Source organism: Hyla sarda, chromosome 3 (assembly GCF_029499605.1).
Source record: "Hyla sarda isolate aHylSar1 chromosome 3, aHylSar1.hap1, whole genome shotgun sequence".
Taxonomy (NCBI): Eukaryota; Metazoa; Chordata; class Amphibia; order Anura; family Hylidae; genus Hyla; species Hyla sarda.
In genome coordinates, this window is record NC_079191.1 from 3,762,147 (window position 1) to 3,774,982 (window position 12,836).

At 47.3% G+C, this 12,836-nt stretch overlaps 32 non-coding genes across 32 annotated transcripts; 23 read left to right on the forward strand and 9 right to left on the reverse strand.

The window, feature by feature from the left end:
• The first annotated feature begins 265 nt into the window (after positions 1-265).
• TRNAG-UCC (transfer RNA glycine (anticodon UCC)) lies at positions 266-337 on the forward strand. The gene has a single exon. It is a non-coding gene; the product is annotated as a tRNA-Gly (tRNA).
• A 496-nt stretch (positions 338-833) lies between these two features.
• Positions 834-920, forward strand: TRNAY-GUA (transfer RNA tyrosine (anticodon GUA)). Its single transcript is given in 2 exon segments — positions 834-870; positions 885-920. It is a non-coding gene; the product is annotated as a tRNA-Tyr (tRNA).
• A 231-nt stretch (positions 921-1,151) lies between these two features.
• TRNAN-GUU (transfer RNA asparagine (anticodon GUU)) lies at positions 1,152-1,225 on the reverse strand. Its single transcript has one exon. It is a non-coding gene; the product is annotated as a tRNA-Asn (tRNA).
• Positions 1,226-1,676: 451 nt separating this feature from the next.
• On the forward strand, positions 1,677-1,748 carry TRNAG-UCC (transfer RNA glycine (anticodon UCC)). Its single transcript has one exon. It is a non-coding gene; the product is annotated as a tRNA-Gly (tRNA).
• A 332-nt stretch (positions 1,749-2,080) lies between these two features.
• Positions 2,081-2,153, forward strand: TRNAA-AGC (transfer RNA alanine (anticodon AGC)). Its single transcript has one exon. It is a non-coding gene; the product is annotated as a tRNA-Ala (tRNA).
• A 92-nt stretch (positions 2,154-2,245) lies between these two features.
• TRNAY-GUA (transfer RNA tyrosine (anticodon GUA)) lies at positions 2,246-2,332 on the forward strand. The gene is given in 2 exon segments: positions 2,246-2,282; positions 2,297-2,332. It is a non-coding gene; the product is annotated as a tRNA-Tyr (tRNA).
• A 231-nt stretch (positions 2,333-2,563) lies between these two features.
• Positions 2,564-2,637, reverse strand: TRNAN-GUU (transfer RNA asparagine (anticodon GUU)). The gene has a single exon. It is a non-coding gene; the product is annotated as a tRNA-Asn (tRNA).
• A 451-nt stretch (positions 2,638-3,088) lies between these two features.
• TRNAG-UCC (transfer RNA glycine (anticodon UCC)) lies at positions 3,089-3,160 on the forward strand. The gene has a single exon. It is a non-coding gene; the product is annotated as a tRNA-Gly (tRNA).
• Positions 3,161-3,499: 339 nt separating this feature from the next.
• Positions 3,500-3,572, forward strand: TRNAA-AGC (transfer RNA alanine (anticodon AGC)). The gene has a single exon. It is a non-coding gene; the product is annotated as a tRNA-Ala (tRNA).
• Positions 3,573-3,664: 92 nt separating this feature from the next.
• TRNAY-GUA (transfer RNA tyrosine (anticodon GUA)) lies at positions 3,665-3,751 on the forward strand. Its single transcript is given in 2 exon segments — positions 3,665-3,701; positions 3,716-3,751. It is a non-coding gene; the product is annotated as a tRNA-Tyr (tRNA).
• A 165-nt stretch (positions 3,752-3,916) lies between these two features.
• On the reverse strand, positions 3,917-3,990 carry TRNAN-GUU (transfer RNA asparagine (anticodon GUU)). Its single transcript has one exon. It is a non-coding gene; the product is annotated as a tRNA-Asn (tRNA).
• Positions 3,991-4,193: 203 nt separating this feature from the next.
• On the forward strand, positions 4,194-4,280 carry TRNAY-GUA (transfer RNA tyrosine (anticodon GUA)). The gene is given in 2 exon segments: positions 4,194-4,230; positions 4,245-4,280. It is a non-coding gene; the product is annotated as a tRNA-Tyr (tRNA).
• A 231-nt stretch (positions 4,281-4,511) lies between these two features.
• Positions 4,512-4,585, reverse strand: TRNAN-GUU (transfer RNA asparagine (anticodon GUU)). The gene has a single exon. It is a non-coding gene; the product is annotated as a tRNA-Asn (tRNA).
• Positions 4,586-5,036: 451 nt separating this feature from the next.
• On the forward strand, positions 5,037-5,108 carry TRNAG-UCC (transfer RNA glycine (anticodon UCC)). Its single transcript has one exon. It is a non-coding gene; the product is annotated as a tRNA-Gly (tRNA).
• A 496-nt stretch (positions 5,109-5,604) lies between these two features.
• On the forward strand, positions 5,605-5,691 carry TRNAY-GUA (transfer RNA tyrosine (anticodon GUA)). The gene is given in 2 exon segments: positions 5,605-5,641; positions 5,656-5,691. It is a non-coding gene; the product is annotated as a tRNA-Tyr (tRNA).
• Positions 5,692-5,922: 231 nt separating this feature from the next.
• On the reverse strand, positions 5,923-5,996 carry TRNAN-GUU (transfer RNA asparagine (anticodon GUU)). The gene has a single exon. It is a non-coding gene; the product is annotated as a tRNA-Asn (tRNA).
• A 451-nt stretch (positions 5,997-6,447) lies between these two features.
• On the forward strand, positions 6,448-6,519 carry TRNAG-UCC (transfer RNA glycine (anticodon UCC)). Its single transcript has one exon. It is a non-coding gene; the product is annotated as a tRNA-Gly (tRNA).
• A 336-nt stretch (positions 6,520-6,855) lies between these two features.
• On the forward strand, positions 6,856-6,928 carry TRNAA-AGC (transfer RNA alanine (anticodon AGC)). Its single transcript has one exon. It is a non-coding gene; the product is annotated as a tRNA-Ala (tRNA).
• A 190-nt stretch (positions 6,929-7,118) lies between these two features.
• TRNAY-GUA (transfer RNA tyrosine (anticodon GUA)) lies at positions 7,119-7,205 on the forward strand. The gene is given in 2 exon segments: positions 7,119-7,155; positions 7,170-7,205. It is a non-coding gene; the product is annotated as a tRNA-Tyr (tRNA).
• A 231-nt stretch (positions 7,206-7,436) lies between these two features.
• TRNAN-GUU (transfer RNA asparagine (anticodon GUU)) lies at positions 7,437-7,510 on the reverse strand. The gene has a single exon. It is a non-coding gene; the product is annotated as a tRNA-Asn (tRNA).
• Positions 7,511-7,961: 451 nt separating this feature from the next.
• TRNAG-UCC (transfer RNA glycine (anticodon UCC)) lies at positions 7,962-8,033 on the forward strand. The gene has a single exon. It is a non-coding gene; the product is annotated as a tRNA-Gly (tRNA).
• A 122-nt stretch (positions 8,034-8,155) lies between these two features.
• Positions 8,156-8,229, reverse strand: TRNAN-GUU (transfer RNA asparagine (anticodon GUU)). Its single transcript has one exon. It is a non-coding gene; the product is annotated as a tRNA-Asn (tRNA).
• An 850-nt stretch (positions 8,230-9,079) lies between these two features.
• TRNAA-AGC (transfer RNA alanine (anticodon AGC)) lies at positions 9,080-9,152 on the forward strand. Its single transcript has one exon. It is a non-coding gene; the product is annotated as a tRNA-Ala (tRNA).
• Positions 9,153-9,244: 92 nt separating this feature from the next.
• Positions 9,245-9,331, forward strand: TRNAY-GUA (transfer RNA tyrosine (anticodon GUA)). Its single transcript is given in 2 exon segments — positions 9,245-9,281; positions 9,296-9,331. It is a non-coding gene; the product is annotated as a tRNA-Tyr (tRNA).
• Positions 9,332-9,562: 231 nt separating this feature from the next.
• TRNAN-GUU (transfer RNA asparagine (anticodon GUU)) lies at positions 9,563-9,636 on the reverse strand. The gene has a single exon. It is a non-coding gene; the product is annotated as a tRNA-Asn (tRNA).
• Positions 9,637-10,087: 451 nt separating this feature from the next.
• On the forward strand, positions 10,088-10,159 carry TRNAG-UCC (transfer RNA glycine (anticodon UCC)). The gene has a single exon. It is a non-coding gene; the product is annotated as a tRNA-Gly (tRNA).
• Positions 10,160-10,497: 338 nt separating this feature from the next.
• TRNAA-AGC (transfer RNA alanine (anticodon AGC)) lies at positions 10,498-10,570 on the forward strand. The gene has a single exon. It is a non-coding gene; the product is annotated as a tRNA-Ala (tRNA).
• A 92-nt stretch (positions 10,571-10,662) lies between these two features.
• On the forward strand, positions 10,663-10,749 carry TRNAY-GUA (transfer RNA tyrosine (anticodon GUA)). The gene is given in 2 exon segments: positions 10,663-10,699; positions 10,714-10,749. It is a non-coding gene; the product is annotated as a tRNA-Tyr (tRNA).
• Positions 10,750-10,980: 231 nt separating this feature from the next.
• On the reverse strand, positions 10,981-11,054 carry TRNAN-GUU (transfer RNA asparagine (anticodon GUU)). The gene has a single exon. It is a non-coding gene; the product is annotated as a tRNA-Asn (tRNA).
• A 442-nt stretch (positions 11,055-11,496) lies between these two features.
• Positions 11,497-11,568, forward strand: TRNAG-UCC (transfer RNA glycine (anticodon UCC)). The gene has a single exon. It is a non-coding gene; the product is annotated as a tRNA-Gly (tRNA).
• A 336-nt stretch (positions 11,569-11,904) lies between these two features.
• TRNAA-AGC (transfer RNA alanine (anticodon AGC)) lies at positions 11,905-11,977 on the forward strand. The gene has a single exon. It is a non-coding gene; the product is annotated as a tRNA-Ala (tRNA).
• A 92-nt stretch (positions 11,978-12,069) lies between these two features.
• TRNAY-GUA (transfer RNA tyrosine (anticodon GUA)) lies at positions 12,070-12,156 on the forward strand. Its single transcript is given in 2 exon segments — positions 12,070-12,106; positions 12,121-12,156. It is a non-coding gene; the product is annotated as a tRNA-Tyr (tRNA).
• Positions 12,157-12,836: the final 680 nt, after the last annotated feature.

A 12,836-nucleotide genomic window follows, 5' to 3' on the forward strand; every position in this document is an offset into this window, starting at 1 on the left:
AGAGTGGCGCAGCGGAAGCGTGCTGGGCCCATAACCCAGAGGTCGATGGATCGAAACCATCCTCTGCTAAGCAATCAATTTTACTGTTTCCACCATTGTAATTGAGGCAAGTTCGTTTCTAGGCCAACGCATTGTTCCTCTTCTTTGGAGGTGTTTTAAGGTCTTTGTGAACGAATTTTGCTCTTCATGATAGCAGAAGTAGTCAGTCTAAGCCATGCGAATCACAGACGTCACCGACATCACCGACATCACAGCTGTCAAAGAAGCGTTGGTGGTATAGTGGTAAGCATAGCTGCCTTCCAAGCAGTTGACCCGGGTTTGATTCCCGGCCAACGCATTTCTTTCAAGGTTTTGTCACCTGTCTCCTATGCTTGCTCTTTCATGGTAAAAAATTTTGCAGCTTGAAGCACCCTTTCAGCTCCTTACATTACAATGCTCCTCCCATTACAATGCTCCTCCCAAAAGGGTCCCATGGCTCTAGAGCCTCATCTGCTACATAACAACTTTCTTGTCCTAAGTATTAAGCCACGCGAAGCTCTGTAAACATCCCAGTCTTAGTCTTCTAATGTCAAAAATATTTTGACACTTAAAAAAAAAAAAAAAAAAAGTTTCAAACAGTTACAGAGATTGATCAGTGGATTGCGTGGCTAAATGCGTGGGTCAGACATGGGGGATTAGCTCAAATGGTAGAGCGCTCGCTTAGCATGCAAGAGGTAGCGGGATCGATGCCCGCATCCTCCAAAAACTTTTTGACTTTTTCAAACATCTTTTTAGCTAATGCTCATGGCACTCTTAGCCAAGCCAAAGAGTTGCACACACCCAGCTTTGCCAATCCTTCGATAGCTCAGCTGGTAGAGCGGAGGACTGTAGTAGAACAATCGGCAATCCTTAGGTCGCTGGTTCGATTCCGGCTCGAAGGACATTTTTTTGGGGGGTATGTTTTCATTTGGGATGTTTCAAGCTGCTGAAACACACACACTTCCGCTGACCCCTACTCTTAACACTAGAAACACCCTTTCCAGAGAGGTCTCCCGTCAACATTGGGACTTTAAAACAGGCACAGAGACCAAGCTTTCAGTTGAGAGCACATCTAAGGCTCGCCAAAGAACCACCTTTAGCTGTGACGTGCAACCAAATCAAAAAGGGGACCTCGTCCCTGGGTGGGCTTGAACCACCAACCTTTCGGTTAACAGCCGAACGCGCTAACCGATTGCGCCACAGAGACAACGGTGCTGCATGCTCGTGACTAGGCACAAGCGAAAACCCAAATGCTGGTCTCCAGGTGGACTTCAGCCCATAACAATCGGCTTTTAAGCTAAACTTGCTGAAACGGCAGAGACCGCCTTCCCGCTAGCAGCTTGACAGGAACCAGAGGGTAGTTATGCTTCTCATCTCCTTTAGAGACAGAAGCAGAGTGGCGCAGCGGAAGCGTGCTGGGCCCATAACCCAGAGGTCGATGGATCGAAACCATCCTCTGCTAAGCAATCAATTTTACTGTTTCCACCATTGTAATTGAGGCAAGTTCGTTTCTAGGCCAACGCATTTTTCCTCTTCTTTGGAGGTGTTTTAAGGTCTTTGTGAACGAATTTTGCTCTTCATGATAGCAGAAGTAGTCAGTCTAAGCCATGCGAATCACAGACGTCACCGACATCACCGACATCACAGCTGTCAAAGAAGCGTTGGTGGTATAGTGGTAAGCATAGCTGCCTTCCAAGCAGTTGACCCGGGTTCGATTCCCGGCCAACGCATTTCTTTCAAGGTTTTGTCACCTGTCTCCTATGCTTGCTCTTTCATGGTAAAAAATTTTGCAGCTAGAAGCACCCTTTCAGCTCCTTACATTACAATGCTCCTCCCATTACAATGCTCCTCCCAAAAGGGTCCCATGGCTCTAGAGCCTCATCTGCTACATAACAACTTTCTTGTCCTAAGTATTAAGCCACGCGAAGCTCTGTAAACATCCCAGTCTTAGTCTTCTAATGTCAAAAATATTTTGACACTTAAAAAAAAAAAAAAAAAAAAGTTTCAAACAGTTACAGAGATTGATCAGTGGATTGCGTGGCTAAATGCGTGGGTCAGACATGGGGGATTAGCTCAAATGGTAGAGCGCTCGCTTAGCATGCGAGAGGTAGCGGGATCGATGCCCGCATCCTCCAAAAACTTTTTTACTTTTTCAAACATCTTTTTAGCTAATGCTCATGGCACTCTTAGCCAAGCCAAAGAGTTGCACACACCCAGCTTTGCCAATCCTTCGATAGCTCAGCTGGTAGAGCGGAGGACTGTAGTAGAACAATCGGCAATCCTTAGGTCGCTGGTTCGATTCCGGCTCGAAGGACATTTTTTTGGGGGGTATGTTTTCATTTGGGATGTTTCAAGCTGCTGAAACACACACACTTCCGCTGACCCCTACTCTTAACACTAGAAACACCCTTTCCAGAGAGGTCTCCCGTCAACATTGGGACTTTAAAACAGGCACAGAGACCAAGCTTTCAGTTGAGAGCACATCTAAGGCTCGCCAAAGAACCACCTTTAGCTGTGACGTGCAACCAAATCAAAAAGGGGACCTCGTCCCTGGGTGGGCTTGAACCACCAACCTTTCGGTTAACAGCCGAACGCGCTAACCGATTGCGCCACAGAGACAACGGTGCTGCATGCTCGTGACTAGGCACAAGCGAAAACCCAAATGCTGGTCTCCAGGTGGACTTCAGCCCATAACAATCGGCTTTTAAGCTAAACTTGCTGAAACGGCAGAGACCGCCTTCCCACTAGCAGCTTGACAGGAACCAGAGGGTAGTTATGCTTCTCATCTCCTTTAGAGACAGAAGCAGAGTGGCGCAGCGGAAGCGTGCTGGGCCCATAACCCAGAGGTCGATGGATCGAAACCATCCTCTGCTAAGCAATCAATTTTACTGTTTCCACCATTGTAATTGAGGCAAGTTCGTTTCTAGGCCAACGCATTGTTCCTCTTCTTTGGAGGTGTTTTAAGGTCTTTGTGAACGAATTTTGCTCTTCATGATAGCAGAAGTAGTCAGTCTAAGCCATGCGAATCACAGATGTCACCGACATCACCGACATCACAGCTGTCACAGAAGCGTTGGTGGTATAGTGGTAAGCATAGCTGCCTTCCAAGCAGTTGACCCGGGTTCGATTCCCGGCCAATGCATTTCTTTCAAGGTTTTGTCACCTGTCTCCTATGCTTGCTCTTTCATGGTAAAAAATTTTGCAGCTAGAAGCACCCTTTCAGCTCCTTACATTACAATGCTCCTCCCATTACAATGCTCCTCCCAAAAGGGTCCCATGGCTCTAGAGCCTCATCTGCTACATAACAACTTTCTTGTCCTAAGTATTAAGCCACGCGAAGCTCTGTAAACATCCCAGTCTTAGTCTTCTAATGTCAAAAATATTTTGACACTTAAAAAAAAAAAAAAAGTTTCAAACAGTTACAGAGATTGATCAGTGGATTGCGTGGCTAAATGCGTGGCTAAATGCGTGGGTCAGACATGGGGGATTAGCTCAAATGGTAGAGCGCTCGCTTAGCATGCGAGAGGTAGCGGGATCGATGCCCGCATCCTCCAAAAACTTTTTGACTTTTTCAAACATCTTTTTAGCTAATGCTCATGGCACTCTTAGCCAAGCCAAAGAGTTGCACACACCCAGCTTTGCCAATCCTTCGATAGCTCAGCTGGTAGAGCGGAGGACTGTAGTAGAACAATCGGCAATCCTTAGGTCGCTGGTTCGATTCCGGCTCGAAGGACATTTTTTTGGGGGGTATGTTTTCATTTGGGATGTTTCAAGCTGCTGAAACACACACACTTCCGCTGACCCCTACTCTTAACACTAGAAACACCCTTTCCAGAGAGGTCTCCCGTCAACATTGGGACTTTAGCTGTGACGTGCAACCAAATCAAAAAGGGGACCTCGTCCCTGGGTGGGCTTGAACCACCAACCTTTCGGTTAACAGCCGAACGCGCTAACCGATTGCGCCACAGAGACAACGGTGCTGCATGCTCGTGACTAGGCACAAGCGAAAACCCAAATGCTGGAATCGAACCCGGGTCAACTGCTTGGAAGGCAGCTATGCTTACCACTATACCACCAACGCTTCTTTGACAGCTGTGATGTCGGTGATCTTTTTAGCTAATGCTCATGGCACTCTTAGCCAAGCCAAAGAGTTGCACACACCCAGCTTTGCCAATCCTTCGATAGCTCAGCTGGTAGAGCGGAGGACTGTAGTAGAACAATCGGCAATCCTTAGGTCGCTGGTTCGATTCCGGCTCGAAGGACATTTTTTTGGGGGGTATGTTTTCATTTGGGATGTTTCAAGCTGCTGAAACACACACACTTCCGCTGACCCCTACTCTTAACACTAGAAACACCCTTTCCAGAGAGGTCTCCCGTCAACATTGGGACTTTAAAACAGGCACAGAGACCAAGCTTTCAGTTGAGAGCACATCTAAGGCTCGCCAAAGAACCACCTTTAGCTGTGACGTGCAACCAAATCAAAAAGGGGACCTCGTCCCTGGGTGGGCTTGAACCACCAACCTTTCGGTTAACAGCCGAACGCGCTAACCGATTGCGCCACAGAGACAACAGTGCTGCATGCTCGTGACTAGGCACAAGCGAAAACCCAAATGCTGGTCTCCAGGTGGACTTCAGCCCATAACAATCGGCTTTTAAGCTAAACTTGCTGAAACGGCAGAGACCGCCTTCCCGCTAGCAGCTTGACAGGAACCAGAGGGTAGTTATGCTTCTCATCTCCTTTACAGACAGAAGCAGAGTGGCGCAGCGGAAGCGTGCTGGGCCCATAACCCAGAGGTCGATGGATCGAAACCATCCTCTGCTAAGCAATCAATTTTACTGTTTCCACCATTGTAATTGAGGCAAGTTCGTTTCTAGGCCAACGCATTGTTCCTCTTCTTTGGAGGTGTTTTAAGGTCTTTGTGAACGAATTTTGCTCTTCATGATAGCAGAAGTAGTCAGTCTAAGCCATGCGAATCACAGACGTCACCGACATCACCGACATCACAGCTGTCAAAGAAGCGTTGGTGGTATAGTGGTAAGCATAGCTGCCTTCCAAGCAGTTGACCCGGGTTCGATTCCCGGCCAACGCATTTCTTTCAAGGTTTTGTCACCTGTCTCCTATGCTTGCTCTTTCATGGTAAAAAATTTTGCAGCTAGAAGCACCCTTTCAGCTCCTTACATTACAATGCTCCTCCCATTACAATGCTCCTCCCAAAAGGGTCCCATGGCTCTAGAGCCTCATCTGCTACATAACAACTTTCTTGTCCTAAGTATTAAGCCACGCGAAGCTCTGTAAACATCCCAGTCTTAGTCTTCTAATGTCAAAAATATTTTGACACTTAAAAAAAAAAAAAAAAAAAAGTTTCAAACAGTTACAGAGATTGATCAGTGGATTGCGTGGCTAAATGCGTGGGTCAGACATGGGGATTAGCTCAAATGGTAGAGCGCTCGCTTAGCATGCGAGAGGTAGCGGGATCGATGCCCGCATCCTCCAAAAACTTTTTGACTTTTTCAAACATCTTTTTAGCTAATGCTCATGGCACTCTTAGCCAAGCCAAAGAGTTGCACACACCCAGCTTTGCCAATCCTTCGATAGCTCAGCTGGTAGAGCGGAGGACTGTAGTAGAACAATCGGCAATCCTTAGGTCGCTGGTTCGATTCCGGCTCGAAGGACATTTTTTTGGGGGGTATGTTTTCATTTGGGATGTTTCAAGCTGCTGAAACACACACACTTCCGCTGACCCCTACTCTTAACACTAGAAACACCCTTTCCAGAGAGGTCTCCCGTCAACATTGGGACTTTAAAACAGGCACAGAGACCAAGCTTTCAGTTGAGAGCACATCTAAGGCTCGCCAAAGAACCACCTTTAGCTGTGACGTGCAACCAAATCAAAAAGGGGACCTCGTCCCTGGGTGGGCTTGAACCACCAACCTTTCGGTTAACAGCCGAACGCGCTAACCGATTGCGCCACAGAGACAACGGTGCTGCATGCTCGTGACTAGGCACAAGCGAAAACCCAAATGCTGGTCTCCAGGTGGACTTCAGCCCATAACAATCGGCTTTTAAGCTAAACTTGCTGAAACGGCAGAGACCGCCTTCCCAATAGCAGCTTGACAGGAACCAGAGGGTAGTTATGCTTCTCATCTCCTTTACAGACAGAAGCAGAGTGGCGCAGCGGAAGCGTGCTGGGCCCATAACCCAGAGGTCGATGGATCGAAACCATCCTCTGCTAAGCAATCAATTTTACTGTTTCCACCATTGTAATTGAGGCAAGTTCGTTTCTAGGCCAACGCATTGTTCCTCTTCTTTGGAGGTGTTTTAAGGTCTTTGTGAACGAATTTTGCTCTTCATGATAGCAGAAGTAGTCAGTCTAAGCCATGCGAATCACAGACGTCACCGACATCACCGACATCACAGCTGTCAAAGAAGCGTTGGTGGTATAGTGGTAAGCATAGCTGCCTTCCAAGCAGTTGACCCGGGTTTGATTCCCGGCCAACGCATTTCTTTCAAGGTTTTGTCACCTGTCTCCTATGCTTGCTCTTTCATGGTAAAAAATTTTGCAGCTAGAAGCACCCTTTCAGCTCCTTACATTATAATGCTCCTCCCATTACAATGCTCCTCCCAAAAGGGTCCCATGGCTCTAGAGCCTCATCTGCTACATAACAACTTTCTTGTCCTAAGTATTAAGCCACGCGAAGCTCTGTAAACATCCCAGTCTTAGTCTTCTAATGTCAAAAATATTTTGACACTTAAAAAAAAAAAAAAAAAAAAAAAAGTTTCAAACAGTTACAGAGATTGATCAGTGGATTGCGTGGCTAAATGCGTGGGTCAGACATGGGGGATTAGCTCAAATGGTAGAGCGCTCGCTTAGCATGCGAGCGGTAGCGGGATCGATGCCCGCATCCTCCAAAAACTTTTTGACTTTTTCAAACATCTTTTTAGCTAATGCTCATGGCACTCTTAGCCAAGCATGCGAGAGGTAGCGGGATCGATGCCCGCATCCTCCAAAAACTTTTTGACTTTTTCAAACATCTTTTTAGCTAATGCTCATGGCACTCTTAGCCAAGCCAAAGAGTTGCACACACCCAGCTTTGCCAATCCTTCGATAGCTCAGCTGGTAGAGCGGAGGACTGTAGTAGAACAATCGGCAATCCTTAGGTCGCTGGTTCGATTCCGGCTCGAAGGACATTTTTTTGGGGGGTATGTTTTCATTTGGGATGTTTCAAGCTGCTGAAACACACACACTTCCGCTGACCCCTACTCTTAACACTAGAAACACCCTTTCCAGAGAGGTCTCCCGTCAACATTGGGACTTTAAAACAGGCACAGAGACCAAGCTTTCAGTTGAGAGCACATCTAAGGCTCGCCAAAGAACCACCTTTAGCTGTGACGTGCAACCAAATCAAAAAGGGGACCTCGTCCCTGGGTGGGCTTGAACCACCAACCTTTCGGTTAACAGCCGAACGCGCTAACCGATTGCGCCACAGAGACAACGGTGCTGCATGCTCGTGACTAGGCACAAGCGAAAACCCAAATGCTGGTCTCCAGGTGGACTTCAGCCCATAACAATCGGCTTTTAAGCTAAACTTGCTGAAACGGCAGAGACCGCCTTCCCAATAGCAGCTTGACAGGAACCAGAGGGTAGTTATGCTTCTCATCTCCTTTACAGACAGAAGCAGAGTGGCGCAGCGGAAGCGTGCTGGGCCCATAACCCAGAGGTCGATGGATCGAAACCATCCTCTGCTAAGCAATCAATTTTACTGTTTCCACCATTGTAATTGAGGCAAGTTCGTTTCTAGGCCAACGCATTGTTCCTCTTCTTTGGAGGTGTTTTAAGGTCTTTGTGAACGAATTTTGCTCTTCATGATAGCAGAAGTAGTCAGTCTAAGCCATGCGAATCACAGACGTCACCGACATCACCGACATCACAGCTGTCAAAGAAGCGTTGGTGGTATAGTGGTAAGCATAGCTGCCTTCCAAGCAGTTGACCCGGGTTTGATTCCCGGCCAACGCATTTCTTTCAAGGTTTTGTCACCTGTCTCCTATGCTTGCTCTTTCATGGTAAAAAATTTTGCAGCTAGAAGCACCCTTTCAGCTCCTTACATTACAATGCTCCTCCCATCAAAAAGGGGACCTCGTCCCTGGGTGGGCTTGAACCACCAACCTTTCGGTTAACAGCCGAACGCGCTAACCGATTGCGCCACAGAGACAACGGTGCTGCATGCTCGTGACTAGGCACAAGCGAAAACCCAAATGCTGGTCTCCAGGTGGACTTCAGCCCATAACAATCGGCTTTTAAGCTAAACTTGCTGAAACGGCAGAGACCGCCTTCCCGCTAGCAGCTTGACAGAAACCAGAGGGTAGTTATGCTTCTCATCTCCTTTACAGACAGAAGCAGAGTGGCGCAGCGGAAGCGTGCTGGGCCCATAACCCAGAGGTCGATGGATCGAAACCATCCTCTGCTAAGCAATCAATTTTACTGTTTCCACCATTGTAATTGAGGCAAGTTCGTTTCTAGGCCAACGCATTGTTCCTCTTCTTTGGAGGTGTTTTAAGGTCTTTGTGAACGAATTTTGCTCTTCATGATAGCAGAAGTAGTCAGTCTAAGCCATGCGAATCACAGACGTCACCGACATCACCGACATCACAGCTGTCACAGAAGCGTTGGTGGTATAGTGGTAAGCATAGCTGCCGTCCAAGCAGTTGACCCGGGTTCGATTCCCGGCCAACGCATTTCTTTCAAGGTTTTGTCACCTGTCTCCTATGCTTGCTCTTTCATGGTAAAAAATTTTGCAGCTTGAAGCACCCTTTCAGCTCCTTACATTACAATGCTCCTCCCATTACAATGCTCCTCCCAAAAGGGTCCCATGGCTCTAGAGCCTCATCTGCTACATAACAACTTTCTTGTCCTAAGTATTAAGCCACGCGAAGCTCTGTAAACATCCCAGTCTTAGTCTTCTAATGTCAAAAATATTTTGACACTTAAAAAAAAAAAAAAAGTTTCAAACAGTTACAGAGATTGATCAGTGGATTGCGTGGCTAAATGCGTGGGTCAGACATGGGGGATTAGCTCAAATGGTAGAGCGCTCGCTTAGCATGCGAGAGGTAGCGGGATCGATGCCCGCATCCTCCAAAAACTTTTTGACTTTTTCAAACATCTTTTTAGCTAATGCTCATGGCACTCTTAGCCAAGCCAAAGAGTTGCATACACCCAGCTTTGCCAATCCTTCGATAGCTCAGCTGGTAGAGCGGAGGACTGTAGTAGAACAATCGGCAATCCTTAGGTCGCTGGTTCGATTCCGGCTCGAAGGACATTTTTTTGGGGGGTATGTTTTCATTTGGGATGTTTCAAGCTGCTGAAACACACACACTTCCGCTGACCCCTACTCTTAACACTAGAAACACCCTTTCCAGAGAGGTCTCCCGTCAACATTGGGACTTTAAAACAGGCACAGAGACCAAGCTTTCAGATGAGAGCACATCTAAGGCTCGCCAAAGAACCACCTTTAGCTGTGACGTGCAACCAAATCAAAAAGGGGACCTCGTCCCTGGGTGGGCTTGAACCACCAACCTTTCGGTTAACAGCCGAACGCGCTAACCGATTGCGCCACAGAGACAACGGTGCTGCATGCTCGTGACTAGGCACAAGCGAAAACCCAAATGCTGGTCTCCAGGTGGACTTCAGCCCATAACAATCGGCTTTTAAGCTAAACTTGCTGAAACGGCAGAGACCGCCTTCCCACTAGCAGCTTGACAGGAACCAGAGGGTAGTTATGCTTCTCATCTCCTTTACAGACAGAAGCAGAGTGGCGCAGCGGAAGCGTGCTGGGCCCATAACCCAGAGGTCGATGGATCGAAACCATCCTCTGCTAAGCAATCAATTTCACTGTTTCCACCATTGTAATTGAGGCAAGTTCGTTTCTAGGCCAACGCATTGTTCCTCTTCTTTGGAGGTGTTTTAAGGTCTTTGTGAACGAATTTTGCTCTTCATGATAGCAGAAGTAGTCAGTCTAAGCCATGCGAATCACAGACGTCACCGACATCACCAACATCACAGCTGTCACAGAAGCGTTGGTGGTATAGTGGTAAGCATAGCTGCCTTCCAAGCAGTTGACCCGGGTTCGATTCCCGGCCAACGCATTTCTTTCAAGGTTTTGTCACCTGTCTCCTATGCTTGCTCTTTCATGGTAAAAAATTTTGCAGCTAGAAGCACCCTTTCAGCTCCTTACATTACAATGCTCCTCCCATTACAATGCTCCTCCCAAAAGGGTCCCATGGCTCTAGAGCCTCATCTGCTACATAACAACTTTCTTGTCCTAAGTATTAAGCCACGCGAAGCTCTGTAAACATCCCAGTCTTAGTCTTCTAATGTCAAAAATATTTTGACACTTAAAAAAAAAAAAAAAAAAAAAAAAAAGTTTCAAACAGTTACAGAGATTGATCAGTGGATTGCGTGGCTAAATGCGTGGGTCAGACATGGGGGATTAGCTCAAATGGTAGAGCGCTCGCTTAGCATGCGAGAGGTAGCGGGATCGATGCCCGCATCCTCCAAAAACTTTTTGACTTTTTCAAACATCTTTTTAGCTAATGCTCATGGCACTCTTAGCCAAGCCAAAGAGTTGCATACACCCAGCTTTGCCAATCCTTCGATAGCTCAGCTGGTAGAGCGGAGGACTGTAGTAGAACAATCGGCAATCCTTAGGTCGCTGGTTCGATTCCGGCTCGAAGGACATTTTTTTGGGGGGTATGTTTTCATTTGGGATGTTTCAAGCTGCTGAAACACACACACTTCCGCTGACCCCTACTCTTAACACTAGAAACACCCTTTCCAGAGAGGTCTCCCGTCAACATTGGGACTTTAAAACAGGCACAGAGACCAAGCTTTCAGTTGAGAGCACATCTAAGGCTCGCCAAAGAACCACCTTTAGCTGTGACGTGCAACCAAATCAAAAAGGGGACCTCGTCCCTGGGTGGGCTTGAACCACCAACCTTTCGGTTAACAGCCGAACGCGCTAACCGATTGCGCCACAGAGACAACGGTGCTGCATGCTCGTGACTAGGCACAAGCGAAAACCCAAATGCTGGTCTCCAGGTGGACTTCAGCCCATAACAATCGGCTTTTAAGCTAAACTTGCTGAAACGGCAGAGACCGCCTTCCCGCTAGCAGCTTGACAGGAACCAGAGGGTAGTTATGCTTCTCATCTCCTTTACAAACAGAAGCAGAGTGGCGCAGCGGAAGCGTGCTGGGCCCTTAACCCAGAGGTCGATGGATCGAAACCATCCTCTGCTAAGCAATCAATTTGACTGTTTCCACCATTGTAATTGAGGCAAGTTCGTTTCTAGGCCAACGCATTGTTCCTCTTCTTTGGAGGTGTTTTAAGGTCTTTGTGAACGAATTTTGCTCTTCATGATAGCAGAAGTAGTCAGTCTAAGCCATGCGAATCACCGACATCACCGACATCACAGCTGTCAAAGAAGCGTTGGTGGTATAGTGGTAAGCATAGCTGCCTTCCAAGCAGTTGACCCGGGTTCGATTCCCGGCCAACGCATTTCTTTCAAGGTTTTGTCACCTGTCTCCTATGCTTGCTCTTTCATGGTAAAAAATTTTGCAGCTAGAAGCACCCTTTCAGCTCCTTACATTACAATGCTCCTCCCATTACAATGCTCCTCCCAAAAGGGTCCCATGGCTCTAGAGCCTCATCTGCTACATAACAACTTTCTTGTCCTAAGTATTAAGCCACGCGAAGCTCTGTAAACATCCCAGTCTTAGTCTTCTAATGTCAAAAATATTTTGACACTTAAAAAAAAAAAAAAAAAAAAAAAAGTTTCAAACAGTTACAGAGATTGATCAGTGGATTGCGTGGCTAAATGCGTGGGTCAGACATGGGGGATTAGCTCAAATGGTAGAGCGCTCGCTTAGCATGCGAGAGGTAGCGGGATCGATGCCCGCATCCTCCAAAAACTTTTTGACTTTTTCAAACATCTTTTTAGCTAATGCTCATGGCACTCTTAGCCAAGCCAAAGAGTTGCACACACCCAGCTTTGCCAATCCTTCGATAGCTCAGCTGGTAGAGCGGAGGACTGTAGTAGAACAATCGGCAATCCTTAGGTCGCTGGTTTGATTCCGGCTCGAAGGACATTTTTTTGGGGGGTATGTTTTCATTTGGGATGTTTCAAGCTGCTGAAACACACACACTTCCGCTGACCCCTACTCTTAACACTAGAAACACCCTTTCCAGAGAGGTCTCCCGTCAACATTGGGACCTTAAAACAGGCACAGAGACCAAGCTTTCAGTTGAGAGCACATCTAAGGCTTGCCAAAGAACCACCTTTAGCTGTGACGTGCAACCAAATCAAAAAGGGGACCTCGTCCCTGGGTGGGCTTGAACCACCAACCTTTCGGTTAACAGCAGAACGCGCTAACCGATTGCACCACAGAGACAACGGTGCTGCATGCTCGTGACTAGGCACAAGCGAAAACCCAAATGCTGGTCTCCAGGTGGACTTCAGCCCATAACAATCGGCTTTTAAGCTAAACTTGCTGAAACGGCAGAGACCGCCTTCCCACTAGCAGCTTGACAGGAACCAGAGGGTAGTTATGCTTCTCATCTCCTTTACAGACAGAAGCAGAGTGGCGCAGCGGAAGCGTGCTGGGCCCATAACCCAGAGGTCGATGGATCGAAACCATCCTCTGCTAAGCAATCAATTTTACTGTTTCCACCATTGTAATTGAGGCAAGTTCGTTTCTAGGCCAACGCATTGTTCCTCTTCTTTGGAGGTGTTTTAAGGTCTTTGTGAACGAATTTTGCTCTTCATG